This window comes from Coloeus monedula, assembly GCF_965178545.1.
Source record: "Coloeus monedula genome assembly, chromosome: 12".
Lineage (NCBI taxonomy): Eukaryota > Metazoa > Chordata > Aves > Passeriformes > Corvidae > Coloeus > Coloeus monedula.
This window is the reverse complement of record NC_138792.1, coordinates 1,666,205-1,678,521: the sequence shown is the minus strand read 5'-3', so window position 1 is coordinate 1,678,521 and position 12,317 is coordinate 1,666,205. Positions and strand designations below refer to the sequence as shown.

The 12,317-nt window shown below is 55.0% G+C and overlaps 1 protein-coding gene across 2 annotated transcripts in view; it reads right to left on the bottom strand.

The window, feature by feature from the left end:
- Nucleotides 1-11,830, bottom strand: part of ARHGEF9 (Cdc42 guanine nucleotide exchange factor 9) — a 192,154-nt gene extending 180,324 nt beyond the window's left edge. For both annotated transcript variants that reach the window (XM_082289733.1, XM_082289734.1), the window contains exon 1: nt 11,614-11,830. The gene's annotated coding sequence lies outside the window, so the exon portion shown is untranslated. The remainder of the gene's footprint in view (nt 1-11,613) is intronic.
- Between the last annotated feature and the right edge of the window lie 487 nt (nt 11,831-12,317).

Genomic DNA, 12,317 nt, shown 5'->3' with positions numbered 1-12,317 from the left:
ATCTGCATCCAGAGGCACTGCACACCAACCAGCAGCACACGCTGAGCCCAGGCTGGCACACAGCGATGCTCTGCAGGACCTACGGGTGGGTGGGTGATGTCTGGAGCCCAAACTTGGTGGGAATGTTGCCCTTGATGAGTTATCCTGCATTTGTACAGCCCAGCCTGGTCCTCATCTCCTAACCCAAGACTTCAAATCCACAGTTTACCAACGCCAGCCCACCAGGACGATCCCACACGGACACTAAACCAACCACGCCGAGGTGAAGGGACACCAGGAGCACAGCCCCTGTCTGGCCATGCACCGTGTCCCCAGCGTGGCTTTGCCCTGCAAAAGGGGCTGTCAGCTCCCATTGCTCACGCTCCAGGGCCTGCTCGAGCCGGCCACACTCCGCTGGGCCACGCAGGGAACCAACATCACATCCAATTAGCATCACTGCTGATGAGCTTTTCATCTCCTGCTTCTGCCCATGCCACGCTCCCCAGCCACAGGGATGGGGCTGTGCAGGCACAGGTGGCCACACAGCCGTGTCTCCTCTGCCTGCCCACCCTGCTCTCCCCAAGCATGCTCACCCCCTTTTTTCAGGATTCAAAGCTCAGCAGAGCAGGAGCAACTAAAGGTTCCCTTTGTCCCTATTTATGGAACAAAACCTGAATCTTCTTTACAAGGAGCTGGGAGTGTGTTCTGAGTATGAGGCACCTTTCTATTTCATCCTTTTCTATATTCTGTATATTCTAGTCTTTCCTTTTCAACAGCAAGTGAATTTATTGCCATGTGTAGCAAAGGTCTGTACAAAAGCCGCAAGCAGGGGAGGATAAGATCAGTCACCCTGAAAGTGCCCATCCCTTCCGAGGTGCAGGTCCAAGGATGAGCCCAGCACACCTGCTACTTCAGCCAGGCTTTAAAACACAAACAGTTTGGGAAACATGTGCAGGCAATATCTAGTTTCTGCAGGAAATTGCACGGCGTGGATATCCAAACATTGCTACCAGGCAAAAAACAACAACATCTTGATTTGCCAGCTCATGTCACACAAACCTAAATTCTTTATAGGTGACAGTGCTCAGCTAAGGCTGAGCAGCAGCGATACCCTTCCACAGCTCTGGAAAGCCCTGGAGCTCCACAGCAGCCAGGCATGAGGCTGCAAATCCTTGGAAAAGACAAGGACACGAGTTCTGCAAGGATGTGCAGCCTGTGGAGGGTGCAGCAAGCCAGGGCACCCCAGCTCGTGTTTCCTCAGCGCTGGGGTTCAAACCCTGCTCAGCAGGTGCAGGAGCTGCAGGAACTCCCACGCAGGCTCCACCTGCCTGCACAGGCAGGGCAGCAGCAGCCCCAGCTCCCAGGAGCTCCCCAGCACTGCCAGCATCCACAAAACCTGCTGACCTCTCCACATGTCCCTCCAGAGCTGTGCCTTTCACTTGGCTGGAGCACTAAGACAAAACCCCCTCGGCTTCCAGACCATGCGCTGGGTCTTTGCTACGTGCTGACACATTTCCTTCCTGTAGTGAAATGACCTCCCATCCACAGGCTACAGCACTGCCTGGAAATCAGAATCTTGAAGGAGTCAATCCTTCCTGCCCATCCCCCTTGAGAAGCATCAGAAGTGCATTCTGAGCTGTGGTCATACCCAACCCTTTGGCACACGGGCTGCAAAGTGCCTCAGGACATCGGGATGAAGGCAGCAAATATTCTGACAGGTTACTGGTCCCAGTGACAGCACCTTCCCACAACCACTGTGATTCACCACTCACGTCAGCAGTGTGGAAAAAGTGACCCCTTCTTCAAAGGAAACAACAGACATGCTCAAAAAACAAAATTAATTAAAGAATATGGGCTTGTCCAGCAGAAAACCTGAGCAAAACTCAATTCCCACAGAACCAGAAGGATCTTCCATTGACTTTAATCCCTCTTTTTCTTATCTGTCCTTAATTCACTCACTCTCTTCCCCACAGGAGCAGGCAAACGAGTGCCAGCCCAGCAGTGGCACTTGCAGAGCAGCTGCTATTTCACAACTACCTGCAGCAAGAAAATCAAGAAACCTGACAGAGCGTGCCAGGGATGATCTCCCTGAAGGACACAGCAACCGGGAAGGGCTGGCACAGGGGCAGGTGGGTGCTTCAGTCCTGCCTGTGGACACAGAAACACAGGTCAGGCAGTGACCCTCTGCCCACAGGCCCCAGTGGGTGACAGAACAGGTCCAGGAGGGCAGGAATGGGGCAGGAATGAAGCACCCAATGAAAATCAATGAAACCCACAGAAAGCTTTGTGATCCTCACATCCAAGGCATCGCCCTTGTTTCATTTGTTTCCAGGCCTGGCAGAAGCTTGTGCTGCACTTCCCTCCCAAGCTGCCCCTCCCCTGGCTCCCAGTGCAGCAGGGTGTATGAGCAGAAAAGGCACAAAGGAAGAGATAAGTTAATTAAGCATCTCCTCTGGGAGCTGGGTTATACAGTGATTTTGAGGACTGTCCCATGCAGGGCCAGGAGTTGGACTTGTGGGTCCTTTCCAACTCAGGAACACAAGGTGTTGACCCATCTCTGTAGCAGTGCAGCGCCACAGCCTCCAGACCAAATCTATCTGATTTATCCAGCTTAAAACGTGGTCTCCCCACACCTGCACAGCCCAAAATCACAACTGCAGCCATGTGAGGCTGGAGCCCAGCTCTCTACCATCAGCAAAAGAGCAGATGAACAGCAGGCTCCGAAGGGCACTTGGCTGGGCTCTGCAGAAGATCCCATCCCAGATTGTTGCTTCTCCAGAAACCCTCCTGCACACTCAAAAAATGCTCCCAGACACCCCTCACCCAGCTCCCTCCCAGGGGGGAGAGCTGTGCCCTTACCACCAAAGTCAGATTTCCCACTGACATGCTCCAGCACACATTTAGGTGTCTAAACTAAACTCAAATTAGGGATCTCATTATTCATCCTTGCCATGTGTTATCTTCATGCTGCAGAGGGGATAGAAAGAATGAGGAAGGTCCTCCAACACCACCTAAAATCCATGGTTCCTTCCTGCTTCCAGCCAAAGTTGCACCTCATTTGTGTGTTTGAGGGAAGACAGGCAATGCTTTGGATCTTCTGCCTCAAGGAGCATCCAACAATCAATCCATGTTCCATGGATTTGTCCTGCAAAGCTCTTCCCAAAAAAAATTATTCTTTAAGTTAAGTCTGTCTTATTAAACACACTTCCACTGTAGCTGTAAATAGAAGCGAGACTTTCCAGGAATCAAAGCAAGGTGCCCGAAAAGATTACAGAGTGATTATCACTCACAACATTCCAGCCTGAAATCACAGGAAGAGACTCCCCCTATATCCTAAAGGCCATTTTCATGGCATTGTCCTCATCCTTTAAGGGTGCAAAACCCACTGATCACAGAGGAGCTTTAAGGAGTACGAACAAGCCAGCCTGGATCACGTAACTTCCACATAACCTGCTGCTTCCCTCCTGTACTCTGGACAAGGGCAAACCCTTCAGAGGAAAGAGGTAAGAACTTCATTCAGGAGCAATTATGGAGTATTCTGTGTCTTGGAGAAAACTGTTTCTAGTTGTGTCAAACATGGGCTTAAATGTCATTTATTTACTTCCATTTTATACAAATATTCCTACCAACTCATTATCTTCACAAAAGTTTATTTAAATGCTTGGCTTTATTTATTATGGCAAGAAGTCACAGGGCCCAATTCTAGACCAGAGAGGGGCCACAGAGGACTTCCTAGGAAGGAATTCCTTGGAGAATTACAGGCACTGCTGCTGCAGCCCACAGTGAGAAAACATCAACCACTGACGAGTCAGAAACAAAGATTTGGCTCTTGCTGCAGCAGATCCCTGCTCACAAACACCAACTCATCTACACAGCTCCCAGCATCACACCTGGCCAAAGGTCCCTGTGGACAGCCCAGCTGAGGAATTCAGCTCCCTCCCTCCTGGCAGAACCCTCCTGGCTCAAATGTTTGCATTTACAAGGGGCTTTGTGGCCCCCATTTCTCTCGCCCTCCAGCCCCACTCTCCATACCTGAGGAGCTGGGACAGCCCTGCCACCCTGTGCAGAGGGGCAGCACCTCACCCCAGTGACTAACTGCCTTTTTTCCTGTTTTTCCTTCCTCCCAGCAGCCTGCTCTCAGAACACGAGTGCAGCCTGTTCAGTCCCGATTGTTCGGCGGCAGCCGGAGCCCTCCCAGCCCTGGCACTGTGTTTGCTGCCGGGAAACCTGGAATTCTTCCTTTATCATAAGTCACCCCAGCTGATCCAGCACTGCCTGGCACAGGGCCACGCTGCAGCCCCACAAACCTTCCAGAGGAAGGCGTTCCTGCCCATGGCAGGGCTGGAACAAGATGTTCTTTAAGATCCCTTCCAACCTCAAACCATTCTGGGATTCTGTGTTTCTGGTGGCTCTGCTTTAGATTCAGTTTGTTCACTCAAAATGAATTTAAAACCAAGCAGAAGGGGGTTTAAGATCCACTCTCACTCCCATTGGAATATTTAAGACCCGGCCTTAAAAATCTGTGAAATGGTGTGACAAAATGCTGGGACAAGAGGAACCATCAGCTGAAGGCACCAGGGCTGAGCCCTGGGATGGTGCCCCAACTCCAGTCCAGATCCAAGCAAAGCCTCACATTGATTGTCCCAGCTCTCATTTCAATACATTTTAACACAAGCCTTGTCTTCAAGGTCTGTGCCTCTAATTAACCACCTCCTTGGGCAACTGAAGAGATAATTCATGGGAAGTAACACCCAAAATGAACCAGATCCATCTGGCTGCAAAGAGACCCTACACTGACTATACTCAGACATTCCTTAAATCATTTAACTAAATCTAACTTGGAAACTCAGCTGAAGGACTGAAGAAAAGTCACCCCAGGAACAGCTGCTCAAAGTTCCCAGCTCAGAGCAGCAGAGCCCCTGGGAGAAACCAGGTCCCTGCAAAAGGTTCTTATCACTTCTCTAAAACTGGAGCAGCAATAACAGGAAGAAATTGTTTTGGCAGGACTTACACCACATAAAGTCAACTCATCAGCCAGTGGTGTGTAAAATCTCCCTGGAAAACACAGACAGAGAGCACAGAGCATCCCCCAGGCTCAGGTGGGCTCCCGGGCACCCATCCCGGCCCTGCTCAGCATTCCCACACCATGGGGCCGTGCTCAGCCTGCTGCTATCACCCACACCATGGGGCACAGGGCACTCTGTGGAAATGCCAAGGCCACCACCTTGAGCCCTGCTGCTTCTCCCAGCTTTCCCCGTTACCCGTACAGGGATGCTCCCAGTGGGATTGCAGGGGGCCACAGGGTGTGCTGTTCGCCTGCTCTCACAGCTGGCAGAGCCCTTCCCAGCTCCAGCACACACACAGTGGTGTAGGACGTGCTCTGCACGCAGGAATGTTGTCCAGCTCCCCACAGTCCAAGGGAGGGATGGGAAGATGGTAACAGACTGGGGCTGCTTGATGGGAAGAGTCCTTTAAGTGCATACCCAACACTTTTCACTGCCCAAACCCCTGGTGGATGCCCTCATCCTCCTCCTCCTCTCACTCTCAGCTGCACTGCTGAGCTCAGGCAGGACCGTGGTGCCACCCCCTGCACCAGCCTGGCCGAAGGAGGCCAGGGAGTGCCACGGTGAAGCCCAACTGCCCAGCTGAAGCTGTGGAGGTTCCACAGCCACCCCAGTCCAGCAGGACGTGTGACCTCACCCCTCCAGTGACACAGTTCCCGTGCTCACATCGGTGCCCTTGTTCCCACACACAATAGGCACTTCTTACAGCCACGAGTGCCACGGGGCAGCTTTAAACTGATTAATGGCTCTCTCAAACAAGCCCTGAGTGTGCGGGAGGCCCCTGGCAGACAATGCCAGCCCAGTGGCAGCGGGACGGCATCAGCTGGTGCCCTGTGCCAGCGAGAGAGCAGCAGCGGCAGCAGATGAGCTACAGCCACTGCCAGTGTGACTTGTTCAGCTGAGGGACACAGGACGGCTGCTGCCAGGCTCCCCGTCCCTCTGCCAGGCACGTGGCAGCACGGACACGGCCCAGAAGCAGCTTGGTTCCCTTTCCCATGCCAGCTCAGCTGCCCTGCCCCACAGCCTGTGCAGTGAGCATCCCAGTGCTCAGCTCCCGGATCCACAGGGCTCACACCTCCTCCTCACGTGCACCGGGACAAAATTCCAGCAGCAAATTCCCTGCCTGTGCAGGGCAGCTCCGTGCAGCCTGTGCACAGGGGACTGGCTGCCTGCACAGGCTCCCCAGGGCTCTACTGGGGCAGCAAAAATCCAAGCTGAATTCTGCCCTGGCATGTGGCAGCAGAGGAATGTCACACAGGCAAGCTTCGCTCTTTACGCCTGCCCCGGTTTGGTGCCTTCCCTCTTTTGGAATGGCAGCCAAAAGGGAATGAAAAACCCATGGAGAGTGAGCAGTCAGCCCCCACAAGAGTCTGGACAGCAAAGCTTTGGGATCCTCCTGCTCCAGCCCAAACATCCCAGGCAGCCCTGCCTGAAAGGAGCTGTGGCTCACACGGGTGAGCGAGGAGCAGCTTTTGCAACCCGCAGAGCCCAGCCTGGGAAAGGCAGCTATCACTGCCAACCATCAAAGCCACAAAGATTAGTTAAGGGAAAAAGGCAAAGTGAAAGCAAACACAGGCAGAGCAGCTCGCTCCAACGCTCTGATAAGAAACTGAGGCACGGCCAGGTGAACAGACAGCCTTGGTCACACCACGAGGCTGCAGCAGGTGAAAACAGAGCTGCCACGTGCTCTGCCTGCCTACACACATGCTGAGATCCAGGCCACGTGTGCTGCCATCTCAAAGGTGGCACTTGGTGGGGCCTGTATCCCCCAAACTCTGATTTTACCTCCCTCAAGGTGTGCCTGCTCCACACCACCCCCAGACAGGAGCGAGCTAAGCAGCAGAACGCTGCAAACTGCACCAAATGACTATGCCCTGCTTCATCTTCACTCCAAGCTTTCCTTAACCCCGAGGTTTCCCATAAAAAAAACCAGAGGGGCGGGTTTGGGCAGAAACACAGGGATCTGGGCTAAGCGTGAACTCTGCACAAAACCAGCTCAGAGCTCCCCACTCCTCCAGCAGCCCTGGCCATTCCACCACATCCTTTCAGCACAGCGAGACACTGGAGGATGTGAGCAAGCCCGAATCCTGCCCTTGCCCCAAACAATAGGCTCCGCAATAATGGTGCAACCAGAATTTCCTGTGCGGCATCGTGCGCCAGCTCCCGGGAGAAAACACCCTGGGAAAGCTCTGCCACGGGAACGCAGCGTCAGGGCAGCCCCTCCAGCTTCCTGGCCGTGCTGGGATGCTCCTCTGGCAACAGGCAAAGCACCACAACTGAGCCCCAGGCTGGGAAGCAGGGAAAGAACCACAGCAGCAGCTCGGAACAGAAACCAGGCAGCCCGGGAATGGCTGGGGATAACCCACTATCACAGCAGCCTTCTGCAACATCTGGACCTGGCTCTTCTCTCACAGATGTTTCATATCCTGCAGTGCTTGGGAAAACGGCACGGAGCAGGCTGGGCTTTGGGAGGCTCCAATCTCCAGGCTCAGGGGTGAACCTGAGCAGTGCAGGAGCCTGATGGAAATCTCCCCATCTCTCCTGGAAAGATGGCACAGGTGCAGCAAGGACAGGGCAGCCGATGGCATCAGGCACCAGAGGCAGCAACTGCATCCAAAATGCTCCAGTGCTGACCTGCTGGAGCTTCTGCCTGGAATGAGGGATCAACACAGCCCCAAACACGGAGAAAATCCCAAACACTGAGAAAAGCCAAGAACAAGCTCCTACGGCCAAGCAGGAATAGTGGACGATCCCAGGCTGGAGCAGAGGAAGAGTGCAAGGAGTGCCCTGCGAAGGAAGGAGGGGCAGAGCCAAGGCGAGATGAGCTGGCCACAGCCACCACTCTCCATCACCCTGCACCACCGAGGGGGAGAAAGGGAAGAAACTGGGACAGAAATTGAGCCTGGGAAGAAGGAAGGAGTGGCAGGAAGGTGTTTTTAAGATTTGGTTTTGTTTCTGCACACCTTTCCCATCACCCTAGGAAGCCCATCGCTCTGGATGTGCAGAGAGTTCAGCATTTACTGCAGAAGATAAAAGCTCAGGAAACGGGTGATGGCACCTGAGCTTGGCTTAGCAGCGATCCTGAACAATCGGGGATGCTCCAGCACCTCCATGGGACCTCCTGGAATGAGCACAACTGGCCAGGTTCAGTCCCTTACTGCTGCATTTAGCACACAAAACTCTAACCCAGCAGCTGGCACGTCAAAGAGGAAACCAGGGAAACAGAAACAAGGTTTTCACCCTATTTCTTGGATCAGCTCACCTAACTGTCTCTGCCTTGTTCTCCCCAGGGGTGAAGATGGGATGAGGTTCCCACTCACACAGCAGCTCCCACCAGCTGAGGTTGTGGCTGAGCACAGGGCAGGGCTGACCCCAGCAGCCTCTAAAATACCCCCTGCACCTGCAGCAGGTAAATGCTGAAGGGCAGAGAAAGCCAAGCCTCGATCCCAGGATTAAGGAGGGGTTCTGGGTTTGGGATGGGGACAGAAGAGGTGAGGACAGAGATGGTGAGGCTGGAAAGCACACACTGCCTGCAAGCCCAAATCCAACACACACCGCAGGTAAAAAACCAACCCCCAGAGCCCCAGCACAGCTCCTGGTGTGCCACAGTGAAGGACTGGCTTTACTGGGCAGGACAGGGTCAGGATGAGCAACAGCAGCTCAGCAACACATTCCGACAGAGGGGACACAGAGCTGTGGGCTCCAAACCCTCTTTCCCAAAAAGAAGAGCGGAGAAACCTCATGCAAGAATACCAGAGCTCAACCTACAGCAAGAAACAATTACTGGGAGATGACTGGAAAATGCATTTTTAAATGGTTTCCTTGGGGGGATGGGGGGGGGGGGGGAATCCAAGGCTATTCCACAGTTTCTTATTTTAACAACTGCTTGGAGCCAGCAGGCTGCAGTGGGACTGGGAACTGGTCTCCCTACACTCAGCCCTCAGCACTAAATGACCCAAAATTCATTTGTTAGTGTTTATTTGCACAAGAATTTTCCCCAAAAGTCCGTGGTTCCCAGACATGCATCGCTGCCCAATTCCCCAGCCCAGCTCACCCTGCCCATCTCCCCGCCACCAAAATCCTTTGTGATGTTTGCAAAATGCCCCCTTCTGGCAAATTCCAGCTCAGGTTTCCAGGTCAGACTGTGCAGATGAAGAAAACTCCAATAAATCTGTCATTTAACGGAAAATTAATACTGTGTGCTAATGTCAGCACCAACCCAGAAATAACCTCCTTCCCACAGCCATTGCGTGCTGGATGCAAGAAAGCCAAATACAACAAACTTCTCATTAAAATACACCCCACAAAAATCAAACTTGGTGATGGTTATGCCCTGAAACAAGGCTGGCAGGGGCCACAGGGCAGCACACGTGGTGACATCCCCGGCTTGTGGTGCCAGCAGGAACCTCGCCCATGGAGGGGGCTGGGGTGGGAGCAGCACCCACCCATCCTGAGGCACAGGGATTTTATTAAATCAGCTGATATCAGTTCAAAAATTGGGGAAGCCCTGGGATCACAAGACACAAAGAGTTGGAGGAATACAGGCAGAAATGACTGCTCCAAGCGCCACTGGGCTGCAGTAATTCACTGTGGGGTTTTCAGCTCCTTGGGATCCTCGAGACTATTTCTGAGGCTTTTAGTAAGGTAAATCAAAAAGCAAACCCACTCTCAAACTTCACCTGGAAGTTTCACAGGAGCCTGCAAGCTGGAGAGAACAAAAAAACCCTGAACAGGATGCTGAGAGCAATTAGCACTCAGGAAAAGGAGCAGGAACAGCGGGCAGGAGCCTCCAGTGCTTGGGAACCAGGATGGGAAGAAATAATGGTTTGTGTGGGATGAACCAAAAATGGAGCAAAGGATCAGAAATCAACTTGTTGCACCTGTGGCTTTTAGTACAACCGCAGTTTCCAGACTCATCTTTCCAAAGGAGCCCTTTCTGCAGCACTTCCAGCTGAATTCATCAGGAGGCTCACCCGAGGAGAGGAGGCATTTTCCCTCCCCTTGTGATGATGCACCTGCCTCTTCCTCCTCCCCACCAGCAGCTTCTTCCCTTGGACCATCCCATCCCACCTGTGCCAGCGATGGCACCACCCAGAGCTCCTGGAGTCCCACCCAGACAAGCTCCTGGGCTCTGGGACAGCTCCTTGTGCAGGAGGAGAGCAATTCAGCGAGGTCACTGTCACCTCTCTCAACGACAGAGCCCTCCCTGAGGCCACAGGGGTCACATCAGTGTCACCCGGGAGGACAGGAGGGTTTGCTCCGAGTCCATAGCTTCCCTGGATGCCACGGATGCGGGGCAGCACAGTGTCCCCTCTCCACCCCAACACAAACACATCATCAGCTCTCCTTGCAACGCACAGAAATCAAATTCATTCCAGGAAAACGAGGTGGCACAGCAAAAATTCAGCACTCCCGGTCCCTGTCTGGTCAATGAGGCACCAATTGCCACTGGAAAGAGCCATCCATCCTCCAAGCACTGGGCACCCTCAGCACAGCAGGAGGGGCACCCAAATCCTCTGTGCAGGGGCTCCAGCAGAGCATCCACCTGCTCCAGCACTTACAGTAACAGACCTAAACTTGGCACTTTTACTTTCCCCACAGCCGAGCAGAGCCGATACGGTGGAGGGAGTGAGCAGCATTCCATGAACACTCGATTTAACCATTACGGTACGTTTGGATCCAGCAGAGCGAAGGTTTAATAACCTGTCACCGCCCAGCCCGTGGGACCAGGGCTGACCCGGGCACCGCAGCCCGCTCCCCTGCAACACGGAGCTGCTGCCCGCTCTGTCGTCACTGCGGGGAAGGAGCCGTGCCTTGTTTTATAACAAAACCCGAGGGAGGAGCAGGGAGGTGACATCAGCCCTTAATCCCCGCATTTTGAAATCTCTCATCTCATAAATGTTCAGGTGTAAAACAAACCCACAAAGGTGGAGGCGGGATCAGGAACCCTCCATCCAGGCTCTGTGAACACCTGAGTAAGGCTTCCTCACCGAGGCTGCCCCATCAGCTTCCCCAAGACCACTAAAACCAGTAAGAAGTGAACGCTCCCGACCACGGAACTCCCACCGGAGCCCACAGAAATGTTCTCCTGGAACCAAACACGCCTTGAATCAGCCTGGGCGAGCAGTGACCCAGTTCTTCGGGAGTTACATGAGTGTAAACCAGGCTCAAGCCGCTCCATTCTGACACACGCGGTGCAAAATAAACCCAGACCCGGGCCCGCGGCAGGAACTGCCCGGCTCAGCTTCGAGCTGGTGCTTCCTCAGCAGCTCCAACACAGCCAAAAAACCCCAACAAAGAAAAGATTCCCATGTGACGTTATATAAAAAAAGGGGGCGCCTTCCGAAACTAATCCGAACTTCGCTGCTTTGGGACCATTCTGGGGCACAGGAGGGATTGTCCCGCAGGTACCTGCGCGGGGGTGACACGGAGTTACGGGGTCGGAACACAAAGAGAAGTGGGTGCGACCCTTTGCTCTCATTCAAGTCGCGGCTCCGGGGGCAGCCCCAGACCGGGACGGGGCCGGGGGTCCCGGTGCCAGCCCCGGTGTCGGTGCCAGCCCCGGTCTTACCTCGCTCACCGCATGGCCTCGGCGCCGCACGCTCACGCGGTCCCGGCGATCAGGGCAAAACTCTGCGCTGGCGTCGGAAAGTTGAAATGTTGAAAAAAAAAAAAAATCAAAAAAGTTTTAAAATACCAAAAAAAAAAAAAAAATTTTAAAAGCGCCTGAAGTTGCGAGCTCCTCCGGGGGACTCAAGTTCAAAAGCAAAAGCAGCCGGCGGAGGGGGTGACCCGCTCCCGCCGCCCTCCCGGCTGTGCCCGGGCGCTCCCCGCCGGCCCCGGCCCGGGAGCCCCGGCAGGGCCGGCGGAGCGCTCAGGGGGCGGCGGCGCGGCCCCCCCCGAGCCGGGCTCGGGCCGCCCCCGGCGCCGGCGGCCGCCCGCGGGCAGCGGGGTTCGGGGGGCGGCCGCCGGGGCCCGGCGCGGGCCGCGCTGCTCCGCCGCCGCCGCGCATCCCCCGCAGCCCCGTCCCGTCGGGGCCCGCCCGGCGCCGCCGCTCGCACACGGCACCGACGGCGAGCGACGCGAGGCAAAGCCGCCGCTCCGTGCGGTGCCGGGCCGGCTGCGCTGCGAGCCCGCGGGGATCGCTGTGGGATCGCTCCGGGATCGCTCCGTGCCCGCCCGCCGGGCCCGGCCCCCCCCGCCCGCCCGGCGCCGCCCGCCCCGGCCCGGGCCGCGCTGTCCCGCCGGCACCGCGGGGCTGCTCGGGGCTGCGGG